Consider the following 17,945-nt stretch of genomic DNA (forward strand, 5'->3'; position numbering starts at 1 on the left):
CGCTTGGTGTGTTCCGGGTAACTCTAGGAAATTACGCAGTCGTCCTTTCTGTTTACGACAACCGGTCTATTGGCGATCCATCATTCTTTTACGACGGGCGCCTTTATCGAGGGACGCCGGGACAGGCCGCGCCCGGTCGTGGCGGGGTTATGAGCGTCGTGGGAAGACAATCCCCAGGCGAGTGCCGTTTCCAGCTCGACGAGCCTTCAGCGCAGTGGGTAGCAGGATCGGGCGGAGGGCTGCGCGCTAAGAAACGCCGGGTTATTTGCAAATATAGGGCACGGGACGTCGTCGCTAATGGAGTGCCTTACGGCTGGCGGCGTGGCATACATAATTCATGCATATGCATGGCTGGCATTTGCATGTGGCGGTAGGCGCGCCACACAGGCCCGAGGCCGAGGGCGGTGCAGCCTCACATCCGGAAACACTCGGCTCACTTCCGGGAGGCGGCCGCCTCAGACTCCTCCCACGTCTGCAGTGCTCCTGCGTTACATCTCCGGCAGTTATGTACTCTGTAGGCCATCTCCGTTGTCTTGCCATCAACTGACACATTTGCATTACCTGCGCTTTAAGCTAATTTCCGTTCATAGAGCCAGCGAACATAAGCGGAAAAGAGAGTGCTAAGTTGTAGCAACACTTTGGACTGTGAAACATCGTCACTGATCTCTTATAACAGGACAGTGAATGACTCAACTAAACATCGTAGTTCGTTTAGGAAATCAGTTACAGAAAATTACGTTTGTAAGGAGCAGTGATAGTCATATACCCGGCCGGAGTGGCCATGTGGTTCTGAGCGCTACAGTCTGGAGCCGAGCAACCGCTACGGTCGCAGGTTAGAATCCTGCCTCGGGCGTAGATGTGTGTGATGTCCTTAGGTTAGTTAGGTTTAATTAGTTCTAAGTTCTAGGCGACTGATGACCTCAGATGTTGCATAGTGCTCAGAACCATTTTTTGATAGTCATGTGGATTTAACCAGTCCCCCTCTACATATTCGCCGTTCAGTAGGACAGATATTTCCCAACGATGGATCCATTGGGACAGACCTCGGTTGTAGAAGTCTGCAATTTTGTTGTTCAAGAGTGGTTTCAGTGAGGGCCGGTTCGAGAATACTTCTTAATAAATGATACTCTACTGACCATTAAAATTGCTGCACCACGAAGATAACCTGCTACAGACGTCAAATTTAACCGACAGGAATAAGATGCTGTGATATGCAAATGATTACCTTTTCAGAGCGTTCACACAAGGTTGGCGCCGGTGGCAACACCTACATAGTACTGACATGAGGAAAGTTTCCAACCGATTTCTCATACACAAACAGCAGTTGACCGGCGTTGCCTGGTGAAACGTTGTTGGGATGCCTCGTGTAAGGAGGAGAAATGCGTACCATCACGATTCCGACTTTGTTAAAGGTCGGATTGTAGCCTATCGCGACTGCGGTTTATCGTATCGCTACATTGCTGCTCGCGTTGGTCGAGATGCAATGACTGTTAGCAGAATATGGAATCAGTGGGTTCAGGAGGGTAATACGGAAAGCCGTGCTGGGTCCCAACGGCCTCGTATCACTAGCAGTCGAGATAACAGGCATCGTATCCGCATGGCTGTGACGGATCGTGCAGCCACGTCTCGATCCCTGAGTCAACAGATGGGGACGTTTGCAAGACAACAACCATCTGCACGAACAGTTCGACGACTTTTGCAGCAGCATGGTCTATCAGCTCGGAGACCATGGCTGCAGTTACCCCTGACGCTGCATCACAGACAGGAGCGCCTGCGATGGTGTGCTCAACGATGAACCTGGGTGCACGAATGGCAAAACGTCATTTTTTCGTATGAATCCAGGTTCCGTTTACAGCATCATGATGGTCGCATCCCTGTTTGTCGACATCGCGGTGAACGCACATTGGAAACATGTATTCGATATCGCCATACTGGCGTATCACCCAGCTTGATGGTATGGGGTGCCATTGGTTACACGTCTTCGTCACCTCTAGTTCGCATTGACGGAACTTTGAATAGTGGACGTTACATTTAAGATGTGTTACGACCCGTGGCTCTACCCTTCATTCGATCTCTGCGAAACCCTACATTTCAGCAGGATAATGCACGACCGCATGTTGCAAGTCCTGTACGGGCGATTCTGGATACAGAAAATGTTCGACTGCTGCCCCGGCCAGCACATTCTCCAGATCTCTCACCATCTGAAAATGTCTGGTCAATGGTGGCCGAGCAATTGGCTCGTCAGAATACGCCAGTCACTACTCTTGAAGAACTGTGCACGCCATCCAAGCTCTGTTTGACTCAATGCCCAGGCGTATCATGGCCGTTTTACGGCAAGACGTGGTTGTTCTGGCTACTGATTTCTCAGGGTCTATGAACCCAAAATCGCATGAAAATGTAATCACATGTCAGTTCTAGTATAATATATTTGTCCAATGAGTACCCGTTTATCATCTGCATTTCTTCTTGGTTTAGCAGTTTTAATAGCCAGTAGTGTACTTATCAATTGGCTCCACACCCGACTCCACCAATTTACCCTTCACCCACGTCAGTTCTCGTTGCTAATTGATATATGCACTATATACAAATCTTGCACCTGGACGCTCAGGTTGGCACCTGAAGCGGCCGCTACTAATTGTGGTACGTCCTGTAAAGAAATCTTAGAAATGTGAAGTCTCTGGCGCTTCTCTCACCTACGCGCAGCCGGCCTCTGTGGCCGAGCGGTTCTAGGCGCTTCAGTCCGGAACGCCGATGCTCTTGAGGTCGCAGGTTCGAATCCTGCCTCGGGCATGGATGTGTGTGATGTCCTTAGGTTAGTTAGGTTTAAGTAGTTCTAAGTGTAGGGGACTGACGACCTCAGATGTTAAGCCCCATAGTACTTAGAACCATTTGAACCTATGCGCCCCAAGCCATGGCTTGTGTAGTTTGAGCCTTGGACCGGCCCTTGCTCCGACCTGGAATGTCCGCCACGCAGTGGTTACTTCACCCACGGAAAGAGGAAGCAGTCAGTTGAGTGTCATGTCAGGAGAATAAGAGGTTGAGGCAAAATGCGATAGCGCAGAGATGCGGCATGCGTTACTGTGTCCTGTGCAGAGTGAGCTGGCGTGGTGCCATGGAGCACAAACATCCACTTGGACAGCTTCCCAAGACACTTCGTCTTGATAATCTCCCGTAACCTAATCAGAAGATTTCGGTAGTACTCTCTTGTTTGAAATTTATGAGTGTAATCTATTAGCACATGCTATGGCAGACGAAAAAGCACACTCAGCATCAACTTGGGCGATGACTGGTGGGTCTTCGCCTTTTTCGGCGGTGGTGAATTTACATGTTCCATTGCTTCTTTTGCTCCTTTGTATCGATATCATAAAGGTGCATCCATCACTAGACTATGTAATAAGGAGGCTAAAAAAGACATCTGGGACGGACCGACACGGCTGCAGTATTTCCACTGTTGGCTCGGTTCTACGGGGTTTTTGAATGGGTGTGACCACTCGCAGAACTGAGTAGGCGGCGACTTTTATCATGTTGAAAATGTCGTGCAAGACTTCAAAACTGGTCCATAACTGTTTTCTTTTCCTTTTTCCACTATCGCCTCAGCTGCGATACTGCTGTCAGCAGAGCCTCTACTCCTCTTGCGTTTACTGTTCTTTATAGAGATATGGTGTGCACTTCGTTCTTCGTAGTTCAGATTTGTCTGATGACACTGGAAGCGTGTGCACCAGATAACCACTGAGTCATATTTTGGTGCATTTTTGCCGTGAACTTCCACTAAAACAGCATGGATTGTTGCGGCGTTGTTGCCATTCAAATGCAGATAATGAATTACCGCAAGGATAGTCCACTTTATACCAACGGGCTACACCGTTTTCGTTTGGCATGCTGCAGTACTGTGGCGCTGTGATTTCAGTGTGAACTAGTACACACAAAAAATTAAGTACGTAGCTTTATTTGATTGAGGACGGAATTAAATCTTTTACTATCCCTCGTATTAAGGGATTTAAAAATTCATTAAAAAACGTAATATCTTGTCGACACTTTGTGTAAATACGTGAAAAATGTGCCACGCCATTATGTTTACAGTTACAGCGTAATTTAAACCACTGACCATAGTTACGGAAGTGGAAAGCTGAACGTGTGTAGAGGTAAGTATTATTACCAACTCGCAAATGTGTGACAGATGGTAACGTAAACCCAACGCATTATTTCAAAGTTTCGTCCTGTTTGTGTTGTACATATTGCCACATACTATTCCTATGCACCAACTTTTACAGTGGAAAGAGAACAAAACGTTTTTACAGACAACTACTGGATGGACAGAGTAGAAACGTAGGACTGCATTTGTTGAACTACATAAAGCTTTCAAAACTGACCTACTGCCAAGGCAAGGAAGTCTACAATTAAGAGTGAATGGATGGTAAATGGTTAAAGGAAGTCCTTATGGTTGATTCTATGAGATAAGGAAAGACTGAGAAGACGACCTTATGAAACGTGCGCAGATAACGTTGGGAAATATCCAAGAGCAACATGAGTGCGCATAGCCACATTTTTCTTTTTTTAAATGAGTGACTGAATGTAAGGACAATGCTGCTAAATATTGTGTACAGACTCGATGTCCCACTGGCAAAGCAACTTTGTGGGCAAATTAATTCTTTCGATGAAGGTCGGTATCCTATACTTTTTTCCCTTTGGTATCGATACCCTTTGTCACGTATTTTTCATCCTGTTGGTATGGAAGGCTTGGTATACATCAAGTATTTTTTTTTACCGCTTGCAAGGTATTCAGTAACAGAATCCCTTATAAATCTCAGAAAACTGCGTGTAATCTTTCTAGCAGATGAAATCAACTTCGGCTATAGAAGAGAAAACTGCCTGGGTTACTGTTTCGTTTTGGGCTTGAATTGGTGAAATAACATTTCATGCACGGTAATAAATTGGCGCTCAAAATCCCCTGAAACTTTACAATACGAAACAAATGAAACAGCGTTCTAAATCTGTAGGGAAGTGGGGATTATGCCTCAGTTAAATGATATATTTCACATCAAATCGGAAACTGACACAAACAAGACGTCGGTGCTCCTTGATGTGTGGCAGAGACACGTAGTACGGCTGCTGCGGTAGTCCGCCACGGGCCATTGGCCATCCCACAATTTCTGTTGCAGAATGGTCCATCGAGTCGCGTGCTCTACCGTGACCAGATATGCAGCCCCACACATTTACCGCCGCTTAATGGGTACGTGCCGCTTTGTAAAAGGACTGTTCCTCTGGCTTCTCTTCTGGGTGCACAGACGGAACTGAAATATCTTCAATAATGCTAAGGAATGGACAGCTGTAACGAAACGTGGGCGAACGCTTGACGATAATCCACGTGAAGGATACCCAATAACTGCGTCAACGAATGATGTAATAGAAAAAAGGCACGACCAGTTGTTGTTATACGAAGTAGCTGAAGCCATAAACATATGAAAAAAAAGAGTGAGGAACATTTTAAACGAAAAATTAAGCATGAGAAATATGTGTAAAAGATGCGTGCCGCATAAATTGAAGGCTGATCAAAAGCAAAATGAATACTAATTTTCAAGTGTGTTCTTACCGTTCTGCTAAGAGTTTACACCTCCCTTGCGAGCGTGATTTAAGTTCATGAGTTGCAAGTGAAAATGTTAAGAACGGCGGAAATACAGACAGACTGAATACAGACTAATCAACGGTGATACTTAAGTGTTACATAGTATCTTTTTTATTAAATACCACAACCAAGCCTTCGTGCATGTTGTGAAATTTACCTATTGCCTATCAGCACGCACTTTTTCACGAATGTACCTCCCTCGACAGGTGAGAAACAGAAGAGTGTGTATTTGTGTGTGTGTGTGTGTGTGTGTGTGTGTAGTATAGTGCCATGTTCTTGTTGGAGATGAAGAGAGAAGGGCGAGGATGAAAGCCGGTGCGGTGGCTCTGGAACAGCACCAAGGGAACCCCTGAGCTTATCGTCACAATCTGACGGACAGCTCACCATCAACAGTGTGGCACTGCGCAGGAGTTTGGAATTTAATGTAGGACCTCGGCGCAAACACTGGTATTAAGGAACTTTACGTCACCATCCCTACCGTCACCTCTGCTGTAAAGGCAAATGGAAAATTGTCAACAGCACGCATCCAATAACTGGCCACTCCCGACGATGCTTAGCTTCGGTGATTCGACGGGCAACGGTTTATTCATCTCGGCACGGCCGTTGACAATCTGCAAGTGAAGCACGACGTATGGAATTCTATGGACCTTGTTTGTGGCGAAATCACTAAGGCATCTACCTGATATTTGATTTTTGAGGCGTTGTAAATGCTGAAGATATATTCCTTCAGCGTTTCAGGTCGTTTAACACATTTAGTAAAGCACAGATGCAAAAGACTGGACGTGAGCAGTAGCAATAGTACGAGGGGACTTCAAAAAGTAAGTTATATACAATCAAGCACAACATATGCCCCCGATCCCCTACGAAGAAATTATCAGAATGGGACCGAAATCGGTAGTTGTGATGTACATGTACAGATGAACAAATGATAACAATTTCGAAAAAAAGTGGATGACTTATTCAAGAGAAAGAGCTTTAATGTACTGGCCAATGGTCTTAGCGTGGGACATGTGACTTACTTTCTGATCTAGTGTAAGGTAAAACGGCGTTTCATAGTATTTTCGGGAAGTACATCTGAGTACAAAGATTAATAGCTTACGATCTGTGCAGTAATTGTCTCTTTATTGATATGTATGTGTTCCACAATACACTGCTTGATAATTTGCTAGTGAACAACTGACACTAGCTGATGAGCAACTACCAATCGCTAAAGAACAACTGACAATTCCTACAGAACATCCGACCATGGACTCCTCCAAGTCGATCAATGTGTCACTGCTGTGGCCTCAATAATGGGTATGCTGGAAAGTGTCTTCTCACGATTCAAAGAGGCCGCTGATGGTGTAAATGCCTTGCGAAAGTATGCTGGTGGTCGTAAACGGCCCACCATACCGCAAGAGAATAGATACGTAGCCCTAGTCGCGAAAAGGAACAGACAAGTCACTCCCAGGCAGATCGTCACAGACTTTGCAGCCGCTAGCGGTATACGTGCCTCTGCCAGAACCAAATCGCGGTGATTAAATCACGCTGGTTTGTAGGCTTGGAAGCCTGTAAAATGCATCTCACTTCAACCGCGCCATCGTCGAGAAAGAGTTCGTTGGTGTAGGGATCACGTTGGTCAGGGTTAGCAACGGTAAACCAGTGATGTTCTCCGACGAATCCTGCCTCACTTTGGCAAGTGATTCTGGCCACCAATTAGTGTGGAGAGAGAGGGAGACCCGTTACACACCTCAGAAAGTTCATGAACATCATCGGTGTGGCCTAGGCATTATAGTGTGGGCAGGCATTATGCAGAATGGGCGAACATCGCTGCGTATGTTGGCGCGAAGTACCGTTACAGCACAGCGTTACTGCAAGGAGATTGTTCTAGGTCGTGCCGTCTGTTTAGGGGTGCGGTATGTACTGACTTCCTGTTTATGGACGACAATGCCCTTCCTTACAAGACCGCTGAGGTGTCAAACATACTGGAAAGTGAAGATATTGAACGTATTGAATGGTCTGCGTACTCCCCAGAACTAAACCCTATAGGGCATGCCTGGGATGTAGAGTTGTTTCTCAAAGATGATGATGATTGGTTTGTGGGGGTGTTTTTCAAAGAACATCCCGTCCTTGAACCTTGCTACAACTGAAAATTGCCTTCAGAGAGGAATGGAAGACTATCCCCCAAGGATTCCCCAATAGTTTGGTAGCCAGCGTGAATAGCAGGTGCAAAATGTGCATTAGTCCTCGAGGAGAGCATTATCCTTACTGAGAGTCCGATATTGAACTTTATGTTGGGAGTCTGATTTATGTCAAACGTTAACGTCTGTTATCCTGGTTTCCCATGTAGTGAAATCTGTAGCATTTTTCGTTATAAATATACCACTCCATCTCTATTACGTTTATACAGTGTTTCATGTCGTCCATCATTTCCTGGTGTTATTCCTGACCATCAATGTCTCTGTTCCTTAGCAATTGGCAAGCAGCGTATCACCTAAAGTGAAAGAAAGAATTAGGAGAACTCTACCGAATTCTGTGACCTAGCGTTGCGATTACTCGAAGCACTCAAGGGGAGACTACTGCGACACTAGGTGCAACATACAGTACAAAAAAAAGGAAAGGTAGACACTGCGGTCGTTGGAGACGGAAGCCACAGCCGACAGTGGTGCTCCTTCTGGATCTGTCAGTGCAAGGCAATTATTACCAAATGCCAGAACAGTGTCTAGCGCACTGCCTGGCAAGCACCAGGCCACCGTGGTTGTTGTCGGAACTGCACAGTGCCCCATCGCCAAAGCGGTAACATTGCTCGAGCCGAGGCGAACACTACTTAGGCCGGCAGTACGAAGGCCTCTGGCACAAGGCACCGGAGTTTTGGCCGTCACCCACCCAAAATTGGTATAGCCCGATTTTCGATAGCGCTATACGGGTAATTCCCGTAGACTACTCGTCAATAATAACCTTATGGTTTTATTAGAGTTGATCTCTATCGACGCTCTGCTGCGTTGTGTCGCGTATGGCAACAGTTTATGCTGATGATAGTGCTAACGATTTTGGATGTGGGGCGCTCAACATCATGGTTATCAGTGCCTTGAAGAAAAGTCATCATTCCATCTTCTTAGTGGAAGGAGGGAGAGGAGGGGAGGGGAGGGGAGACACAAAGGCTGTCTTCACATACGCCGAGTAATTTGAAATGTATTAAAGTCCGCCTCTCCTCTCCAGCACTTTAGTGATGAGACCGACAGTTCACAAAAGCCGCAGGTTACGTCAGCATGTGCTCCCACAGGCAACAGACGCAGTGCCGCCTTAGTAACTGGCTGTCGGCAAGCTGTGTGCAGCCGAGTAGAGTGGAGAGGCCCCGGTTCCGACCCGCTGGGCGCGCAGAAGCGAAACCGAGAGGCAGTCGCGGATCGCCGCCGCCGCCCGGCCCACAATCACTGGCGCAGCTGTGCCCACACTGCCACTGGAGAGTGGACGGCAGCGAGGACGACACACGACTGCTGCGGAAGGCGCATTAAGCGGAGCCACTGCGTTCCAGGATGGTCGCGACGTAAGGAAGCGTGACGTTTCTGTTGCAGCGGCCAACTAGAACCTAAGTACAGTATCTAACACGACCTGCATCGCGGGACCATTTTTGGCTCATGACGGCGTGCTACGGCATAAATGTATTCTGATTTCTACACTGCCGGAAAAAAATTAGTACACCCTTCTAGAGGTTTCCAGTTCATTCAAGATTTATTGTTGCAACAGTGCACATGGAGTACATGAAATGATTGCAGTTACAGATTGATAGCAGAAGCTGTTCTGAGGTACCGGTTATGGGCCATGCTGAAACACCCATATTAGTACGTGGTGTAGCCTCCACGAGCGTCGATGCACGCGCTGGCTCCGGCATCCAGTCGATCATACAGATGGCGAATACTGTCCTGGGATACGTTATACGACGCCTGATCAACCTGTTCACGTAGTTTTGTAGGAGTTGTTGGCTGACGAGACGCACTCGTCCCACCATATCCCACAAGTGCTCGATTGGAGACAAGTCCGCAGATCGTGTTTGCCAGGGAGACTGCTGCACGTTTTGCAGAGCACATTGAGCTCCACGGGCTGTGTGTGGGCGAGCAATGTCCTTCTGCAACTACATATCACGTTCCCGTTGCAAGAACGGGTCTATCAACATTCTGCACGTACCGAGCGCTGTTAAACGTTCCCTCCAGAAACACCAAAAGTGCACGAGAGTTGTAGCTTATCGCAGCTCGGATCATAAGACCTGAGGTGGGTCCAGTGTGTTTTGGACGAATTCCCTTTACGAGACAGGTCTACGTCGTACCCGCAAACGACCATCACTTGCGTTCAGGCAGGATCTGCTTTCATCACTGACGACCACGGCGCGGAATTCCATCTTCCAAGTGATCCTCTGACAGCACCAGTTGAGCCGTGCACGTCGATGCTGTGGCGTGAATGCAAGACGGGCAAGACGTGTGAGCACCACACTGAGCCTTCTGGCTGTGAGCATTCCCTATTAACCAGTAGACACAGATGGTGCTCTGGTAGCTAAGCCACTACGCTATCTGTTGGTGGAGGACGTCGAAACCATTAACAGTACGTCTACTATCCCTAAGGTGGCATACGTCGTCATCGGATCAAAATCGAAGTTGTCTTTCGAGGTGTCCTGAAATTTCCGGCTGTGTATAGATTCCATAAAATAAGAACAGTGACTTACGCAGTTGACATGTTATTTCAGTTCAGCCTGTATACTTTGATTCTTTTAGAGGGTGGGAGGAGGGAGGGGAGAGGAAGCTTCAAGCGGCACGTACACTGCAGTGGGAAAGGAACAACCACTTATCTTTTCTCTCTCTCTCACGCAGTGCTACCGCTACAGCATATTTGCGGCTAGTGTGTGGCTCAAAGCAAATACGCTTGAAGAAGGGACCGAGTGAGGTGCCTGTCGGAAGAAGACGGATATGCAGTCGGAAGGACGGTGGTTGGTTGGTTGGTTGGTTGGTTTGGAGAAGGAGACCAGACAGCGTGGTCATCGGTCTCATCGGATTAGGGAAGGATTGGGAAGGAAGTCGGCCGTGCCCTTTCAGAGGAACCATCCCGGCATTTGCCTGGAGTGATTTAGGGAAATCACGAAGGACGGTGGTTCAGATCTCCTTCCGGCCATCTACATTTAGATTTACACCAGTAAACTGTCCACCCCTAATTCTTAAAAGTATTGAACTTCCGTGTGTAAAACAGTTTCTAAAGTCTGATTGTTTTACAAATGATTTAATGTGTTAAATATTTCTTTTTAGCCATAAAAGGGAGACCGAGTTTAGAAAATGTTTTGCTGGAAGTCGCTAAGTGCTCTCATTATAAAGTACTGAGTGAGTATAGTCTGGGTAATTTGCACTCAGTTTTAAGCAAAATTACGAACAGATTTAGCAGTAAAGAAATAAAAAATTAAAACTTTTTACTGCATGAACAGCAAAAATTTAGTAAGCTCTCTTTTCTTCTCTTCTTTTCGTCGTTTTGTTAGACGTGCTAGTGAGAAAAATTTTCGTAAACGTTTGAAACTGAACATAATCTGGGTAAGTTACACGCCGTGATTTACGTTGCCTCAACACATATACTGATTTTTAACTGTAATACTGGTATTACTGCGCTAAACCTTTAACATAAGATTGTAGATCTTAATGAGTAGGATTAAAATTTTTAAATTCGGTCAATGGTTGTATGAAATACTGAAAATTGCCCCGGATTTCGGAAGTAGATGGATGCGAAACACTAGTGGCCGCAGGCTCTCCCCTTGCAGCGATTCTGAACTCTGAAACAGGCTGCTGAAGACACAGCTCTGGCAGACTGCACTACTGGTGTACTACTCTGCTACATGAAAACTAAGAGCGCTCAAATTCGCTAGCGTCACTACTACGTAGTCCACTGGCTCGTGTTTAGCAGTAGGGCAGCGAAGACAGCTGGGATAGTAAATAGGGGGTATGGTATCACTGAAATATTGTCTCCATGTAAAATGGACGTTACTGTCTTGTAGTGCGATGAACATTATGTCACTTTTATAATGTCTTTGAGTGTCCTACAGAGGTAATGGATATGGATTATCTGTACGGAAATCGACCAAAAAATAACGCCAATAAATTTTAATTGAACGGAAAGCTCTCTTATAGTGAGAATGACACATTATAGAGCTGAATAAGACGAGTGATAAACTCGAAGTCTTCAGATCTAAGTAGAAATGTTTCCTTGTGGCACACTTCTATTATGTACAGTAGCTCTTCGAAGTAGTTAAGAACTTTTTCTCTGCAGTATGTTTATTCATTTGCTCTCTCATACCTTTTCAGTATTTTACTGATACTTTAGCTTTTTATGTCTAAATTTTGTAATCAGTATTCTGTAAACTACGTACAGCTCGTTCCATGCCCAAGTATGTTTGGCTCAAATGGTCCAAAAACCCTGACAAATAAATGCAATAAAAAATAAAAGAAGGGCAGATCTAATTCACGTCGGTGACCAGCTGGTCAAATGTTGCATTTTATGTTGTTCATGCACTTCGAAAACAATTTCTAGCACCGGACTGAGTATCCAGAATATTTAATTATAAGTGAAAAAGGGCTATGATGAGCGTTGCTTGCATCGGGTGAGATGACAAAGTAGTTAAGAGACTGGACTCGCATTCGGGAAGTCGTTGGTTCTAATCTCCGTCCGACCGTCCAGAGGCGGCAGTATTTGTGTGTGTGGGTGGTGATATACTACTTTTTAGAGAACACACGAATTTCCACGTCATTCAGTGTAGAAATATGTGTATGTAGGTCTATCGACGACGGCGCAACAGGCTGTGATTTCATACTACAAGGCAACAACGACTGACCGAGCAGGACTTGTTCCATGTACGAATATCTACGTCGTCGAGCTGCTCGTAGCATATATTGCACAGGCCGGTGCCAGGACCCGACTTCCAATGGACCTGTTTGTGTTGCCCCCCATAACTTCTGCGCTGAGAGCAACATCGCAAGAGCTACGGCAGTCGTTCTCTGCATCGCTAACACGCTACTGTTGGCGGCATCACACCTTGCTGCATATTCTGTGTTGCCGTGAGAGGCAGTGTTGCTGAATTTATTGTGCGAGAACCCTTAAAACTTTTAGAATAAAACGGGCGTTACTAACATTCTACATTTTTATTCTCCATGTCTACATATTTATTTCTCAACATTGACACCCTGGCGACGAACATGCTTCTCCCAATGAGAGAGCAGTTGGTGATACTGTTACTCTGGAATGCTTGACTTGATTGACGGAATCATAACAACTCGTGTGTTTGAAGCGCTTCATCATTATTAAAATGAAGGCCTCAAACTATTTCTTTGTTTGGGAAACAGATGCAAATCGGATGGGGCCAAATCGGGACTGTGTGGAAGATGTTCGATGACAGTGAACCCAAAGCGTCGTGTTGTTGCGGCGCTCTTGTGTGGTCTGCCATTGTCCTGCTCAAGGAGGGGATGTTGCATGTATGGGCGAACTCACGCACCAGAATAATTACGTTACACAATACCATGTTACATATTACAGTTCGGAGTCCTCTAGCAGTGGAGGGCTTGCAAATATGTAGACTTGAAGAATAAAGATCGAGAATGTTAATGACGTTTGCTTTATTCAAAAAGCTTTAGGAATTTTCACACAAAAAATTCGGAGGCATTGCTTTCCAGCGCGCCCTTGTATTATCCAATGAGTTCTACGTTCTATCCTGTTTCCTAACTGGACTAATATATTTTGCGTGCTTCTTGTGATGTATCTGATACTTCGATTAACGTTCATCACAAATTTTTTGAGATTCTCTTGATTTCTGTAATGGAATCAACAAAGTAAAACTACAAAGTCCTTCGCGACGGATCTGTTGTGGTAAACGTTTTCAGTACACTAGTTGTATTAGTTCTTTATAAAAATCCCACCTTTCGATAATATGCACCATTGTCTTCATCAGAAAAGTAGCTGACAATCAAAGAAACGGAATCACAAGGATGTAAATGACGTATAATGCCATCTGTGGCCAGAGAGGACATTGACGCCAACGACAATAAAAACAACAGGTGTGTTTTTTTCCATTGACGATTTTGTCACGGTAAGGAAAATGCAGCGTTACTCATAATCACCTCCGGGATTTGTAGTGAACACAGGACACAGCGTCAACACGGCTGTTTGCCGCGCGGGATTAGCCGAGCGGTCTAGGGCGCAGCAGTCATGGACTATGCGGCTGGTCCTGGCGGAGGTTCGAGTACTCCATCGGGCATGGGTGTGTGTGTTTGTCCTTAGGATAATTTAGGTTAAGTAGTGTGTAAGCAGTTAAGTCCCGTAAGATTTCACACACATTTGAACATTTTGAACATCACGGCTGTTTGAAGTATACACTGCGTCATGGATGCAGACCGCTGGTTGGAATACTACTCTAAAAACTCTGCCCCGCGGTGTTACCCGCGGATAAACATTAATTTAGAAAAAAATATCCTGGAATGAATTTCTTCCAGTCTTTTATTACTCCATCTCCTGCTTCCTCCCTCTCTTCCATCTTCTGCTACCTCCTCTAGCTATTCAATTCCTCCTCCCTCCTCTCTCTGTTCATCTACTCCGCTTTCCTTTCTATGTGGATCTCTCCCATACCCCTCTCACCGTCGATCTACTCCTCTTCCCTCTCTGCCCTTTTCCTCCTCCCATCTCCTCCTTCCCCCTCTCTCTCTCTATCCATCTCCCCTTCTTCCCTTCTCTCTCCAGGTTATCACCTCCATCCCAAAAAGGAGGCTGGACATTCTTACGCCCACTGTAATTCCTTCCATATCGTAACTAATATGTGTAACAAATTGGTTTTAAATCGTTTCAGGAATTTAGGGTGAACTTTTTACCCACGTCATTGCCCACTTACACAGGTTTCAAACATATTTCACATGTGTTTAACACATTTCACACGTTTTGTACGCATATTTCACGTCTATCTGTAGCGAATTTAACCCTGCAGCTTCATTTTCACTCAGTTCAACACTTATGAAGTCGTATCTCCAGAACTGTGTGTTGTACAATGATATAATTTTGCAGGTACATCCAATGGTATATGCGGCTGCTGTATGTGAATAGAGTTAGTTGTGAATAGAGTTCGTAGTAAAGATGTAATGAGTTTAAACGTCATGAATGATGCGACAGTTTTCACCCATCTGAGTGTTTATGACGTCATATCCTACGCTCTGTAAAGAAGCATGGGACTTCATTTCCATTTCCATCTGTTGAAATATATGTCGTACGATGATATACCTCTGTTGAGACATTCAGTGCTATAAGTCAATATTGTCTTCAAAATGTGACGTGAATGCAATTAGTAGTGTGAAGGACTAAGAAACATACTAACTCACACACAGTGAGTTAGTACAGTACACACACACACACACACACACACACACACACACACACACACACACACACACACACACACACACACGAACTTTCGCATTTGTATTACCGGGTGATTCAAAAAGGAAGAACAGATTTTAGTTGTTTATTACACACTATAAAAGATAGAAACACATTGGGTATGTCACTGGATAGGGGGAGGTTCAAAGTGGACATATCTGCGCTGCTGTTTACATCAACATGACTACTACACCACAAGAAAAATCATTTTGTGTGTTGGAATTTGCGCGAACTCAATTCGTTGTTCAAGTGTAGCGTGCATTCCGCCGTTGACTCAGCAAGAAGCCGCCTCTGCGCAAGCAGATTTATAACTGGCATACAAAATTCTCGAAAGTTGGTTGCATATACAAAGGGAATACGAAGTTTTCGTTTTTTTTTTTTTTTTTTTTTTTTTTTTTTTTTTTTTTTTTTTTTTTTTTTTGTCCCACGCGTCTTGTGGTCGCCGGTAGCTTCAAGTCAGCCATTTTTGAGCTCATGTTTTGCCCCTTTGCCTTGCGCTGGGTTATTTGCGAGCAACGCTCGGAGAGCTGTTTTGTCTACCTATACTTCTCGTTTCATCCACACTGAGCATTAAAATTTCACAATATTGTCAATAACACAACTTGATTGTCCTAAATCATAGTGATTTGACGATTCGAAGAACCTATCTTGACGTCATTTGTAATATTTTTCCTCAACAGTAATTGTAGTAAGTATTGATGTACACTGCTCTCAAAGACCCCTTTCTAATAAGACTACGATGGTTTGTTTAATCTTTTCCCATGCCGCTTCTTTTTAGGTAATAGCAGTGGTGCCTTAAAACGCAAATTAGGATCTACACATAGGCTAAACCTTAAGTGTCTGCTAGTATTGGGTCAATAGTTTCTGGATTCCTGTCAGCACAGTGATGGACTAAGAAATCTATTGTATACAGCCAGTATATATTTGTAAATGAATGCGCAACACTAGTAGCAATATCGAGATATGCTAATAAAGCCAATAAAACGTTCCAAAGACTTCTGGAGTGGCTTGCAGCGTAAAGCGAAAAGGCTTTAAGGAAGAGCTTAGCAGTTAACAGTGCCTCAATGTCCACGGATTCAGGTCACCCTGAGCATTTAATCTCAGAATCTGCTTTCCCAAGTTACAGGATCTCAAGTTATTACAGGACGCTACATGAAGCTTCGGGGGTCCGCAGAAATTTATCAAAGGTGGGGAAGGGGGGACGAGACTCTAAAATTGCAGTTTTTTATATGAGTTGGTAAGTTTCGAAACATGTCTTGCAAAAGAACTACATTTTATAGGTGACAGAAAAGAGTTATAATATCCCAGAGCATTGAAGCGTATGTGAATTCTGGAATGAAATACAAAGACTACGTACTCCAGATTCCTGGGAAGGGGGAGGGGGTGGGGGGCGGTAATGTGCCCTTGTTGATGCCGACTCCCGCCTCCCCCTCTTGCGAATTCTCGCATTGTCCGGAGTAACGCAGCCTGTGTTTCCCGCGGGCCAGATCGCAGCATGCCATCTTCCGCAGCGAGGACGCGAACGGAATTTCCGACCGCCGTGACTCAGTGGTCTGCGATGTGATCACGTGGCTCTTAGGTATGTGCAGGGCCCACTGTGAAAGATCCGACTACCGTCCAGCTGACTCAAGTAGAAAGCGCCCTTATTTTGCAGATAGATCGCACTGCGAAGCATCCTAATTAGGCTTTCGAGCTCAATCAGTGGCTCCTATAGCAACTGCTCACTTAGCACAGTTTAAATAAAATACTTTGGTGGTGCTGTAATTAAAATACTGAATCTGTGACCCTGAAGTAATGGAGTCTATATCCCTCTATATCGCCAATATAGTCATTCACATATTCGGGAGTGCCTTTTTGTACCTAATTCACTTGAGGCGAACAAAGTCATTGCCGATTTAATGCGCCGTTCTGAGCTTTTCCAGCTCTAATTAACCAAATTTTAGAAGTAGAATTATGTAACCTTCGTGAATTCCTTTTCTGTGAGCCAAGAGAAACATAGGAATAGACAGAATTGGAGACGGTCTGTTATAGAGCCTTGTAGCAACGAGATCGCGGCTGAAGACGTAGGAGCTCCTAGTTGATTCGGGTACGGTGCCAGTGGATTGTGCGGAGGTTTCTGCCGACACTGCAGCCCCTGGTCGTGTCTCCCGCCGACGGTCGCCGCTTGGAAGCTCAGCTATGCGCCACACAATTTCCTCCGGAATGCAGCCGTGTCTGCCGCCAGCGCTGAGTACTTTGCCCGCAGGGTCACCAACTGCTCTGCAGGCGTCGCCGTCACTGATTTACCACTGAGCGATGACCATATAAAACTCCAAAACAGCCCCTTGTTGTCTTATCAGAAGCTGCCCAAGGCCCGACGGTTGGTTTGAACACCGCTTTGTTTTGATAGAGATGGCCAAACTGAAGTTAATAGATCCTGCCTTTGCTCCGATCTTTGAAAAGATTTATTCAACCAGTTATAGGGGAACCTACAGTTTAGCGTGGATTTAGAAACACAGCCTATCCTCGGCTAAATTGTATATCACTTTTACCGACCTCATTCGAGGAACTTTATAATCTCGCTAACCACAGTCAAACAAATCATGTTTGGAAATAAAAACGCTTCAGCTGTTAAATCCTTATAGTCTTAGGCACTATCGGTTTCACAGCACTTACAGCTGCATCTTCAGATACAAAACTGTATTTAAGGGGAAAATCAATTACGTAGAAAAGTATATAATCCCAAACCTAAGATGAAACCGTAATGAAAAATGTACTCACCGGAGTCGCATCATGTCATAAATAACACATTACGGGAAAATCCAGCGTTCATAGTCAGTACCATGCAACAGATTACCTGCAAAAAAAGACGTATGTTCTACAAGTATTAACATATGGTAGAGAACACTCCCGTAAATCTTAT

The 17,945-nt window shown here is 45.1% G+C and overlaps 1 protein-coding gene across 1 annotated transcript in view; it reads right to left on the reverse strand.

Moving 5' to 3' along the window:
• The window catches only part of LOC124612495, a 671,121-nt gene that overhangs the window by 255,639 nt on the left and 397,537 nt on the right, over positions 1-17,945 (reverse strand). The gene's annotated exons all lie outside the window — the stretch shown is intronic.

The sequence above is a fragment of the Schistocerca americana genome, chromosome 1, assembly GCF_021461395.2.
Source record: "Schistocerca americana isolate TAMUIC-IGC-003095 chromosome 1, iqSchAmer2.1, whole genome shotgun sequence".
Taxonomy (NCBI): domain Eukaryota; kingdom Metazoa; phylum Arthropoda; class Insecta; order Orthoptera; family Acrididae; genus Schistocerca; species Schistocerca americana.